General features: G+C 58.6%; 1 long non-coding RNA gene across 2 annotated transcripts in view; it reads left to right on the top strand.

Moving 5' to 3' along the window:
• The window catches only part of LOC111739128, a 12,947-nt gene continuing 11,233 nt past the window's right edge, over positions 1 to 1,714 (top strand). Inside the window, exon 1 of one of the 2 annotated variants that reach the window (XR_002780143.1) lies at positions 1 to 106. This is a non-coding gene — a long non-coding RNA (uncharacterized LOC111739128). The other variant, XR_002780145.1, reaches the window with a different exon arrangement.

Raw genomic sequence — 1,714 nt, 5'->3', positions numbered from 1 at the left:
AGCGCAGCCCCGCGGCTTCCCCGGGGTCCGGCGGGATGGGGGGACCCTCGGGCCGTCACAGCACGGCCGCGGGGGTGGCCGCCGCGACCTACCAGAAGTCACCGCGGTGAGCAAAGCAAACACAACCCACGCGCGGGCGGCCGGGCTCCCAGCCCCCACTCCGGCCGCGAGGCCCGCGCCCGCCAGCCCTTGGTCCAGGTCTGTGTTCCTGCCCAGGGCCGGGTCAGCCCGACCCCACTGTCCGCCTGTCCCCGGGGCGGCCCGGGCGGCCGTCTGGGCGCCGTGGGGTCTTTGCAGGGCGCCCCGAGGGAGGAGCCTACCGGGAATGGCTTGGCCAGGACCCCGGGAGTTTCAGCTGCAGTCAGGCATCCCAGCCCCTCGTCGGCTTTCGGCCTCCGTGTCCGCAGCACGTTGTCGAGATAATGGTGTCTGCCAGCATCTATTTTAAGTGTTTTATTCCAGAGGGTTTGCTTGGGCATCTTTCTGCACGCAATCACGTGCAATTCAGGGACTCCAGAAGACAGGAGACCGGAGAACAGGAACCTGGAACTGGGCGGAGTAGGGAAGAGTTAAATCCGCAGATGGGAGGGGAAACTAAGCAGGGAGGAGGATCGGCTGCGGAGTGCCCCAGTCCCCCGCAGCCTGGGAGTGTAGGGAGAGGAGGATACCACTTCCCAATCCTTGACTGCTGTGGAAAGGATGCAGTGCCTCAGGCCCAGGGTGGTGTGTGTGTGTGGGGGGGGGAAACAGGGCCGAGTCCCCAGGGGCATCACCTCTTCTCTCAGTTAATGACCCTGGGGGCCTGGGATAGGGAGCAGTTAGGGAGCAGTATGGGAAGACTGAGTTTGGGCGGCTGGCCGGCAGGCAGTCCAGGTAGATAATGAGTTGGATTTGTCTTCTTAGTGGGCCTAAATCAATCCCTTGCCCGGACACCGAGGAAGTCCACAGGCAGTGAGAAGGACAGTAGCCTCCGCCCCATTCTACCTCTGCCTGACTGGGTAGAAACACTCACCCAGAGGAAAGGGAGGTGGTGGGTTCAAAGGGAGGCCTAGTGCCTTTGTTACCTGGGAAAACCTGATCCCCAAGTGCCTCCACCTCAAGGTGAATGCAGCTGAGTTGGCATTCATCTGGATGAATCAGTGCAGAATGAGAACAAGGCAAAAGGTCTGGAAAGATGTCTGTCTTGGCTAAGATTACTTTCTTTTCCTTAATGGAGAATTGTTTCCTGTTGGCACTGGTGATGGTGACCAAGGGCCCTTGAGCTTTATAGAGAAAAGGGCTGGGCCATCCCCACCTTGTGTAGTTTACCCAAAGAGACGATCGAAGGTGCCCTAGAGAGGGGTTCCGCTCAAACCTTTTTTGGCCGTTTGTCCCAGAGCAGGGGTACTGCCCAGTGAAAAGGTGCAGAGCCCTCATCCAGGGGCTTCGCAGGCTCAGGGAGCAGCAATACAGGTTGAACACAGCCTGGCTGCAATAACTCCCTTGATGTTGGATCAGGAAAACCCTGTTTCCTAACTGGTCAGTTGGTGAGAGTGGAAGCCTTTTGGCTCCAGGAAAAACCTGCCTGTGTGTGGCTGATCTAGCATCTTGCACCCAGGCCCTTCCCATAGACTGATTCTTTCTTTCCCCAAATGCTGGACTGGGGAGATAGAGTGGGACGTTGCCCACATTTTAGGGGTGAGAGGTATTTTGCAATACCGTTGGCAGCTGGATT

Source organism: Pteropus vampyrus, unplaced genomic scaffold, assembly GCF_000151845.1.
Source record: "Pteropus vampyrus isolate Shadow unplaced genomic scaffold, Pvam_2.0 Scaffold47, whole genome shotgun sequence".
In the NCBI taxonomy this organism is placed as follows: Eukaryota; Metazoa; Chordata; class Mammalia; order Chiroptera; family Pteropodidae; genus Pteropus; species Pteropus vampyrus.
This window is presented reverse-complemented; position numbering and strand designations above follow the sequence as displayed.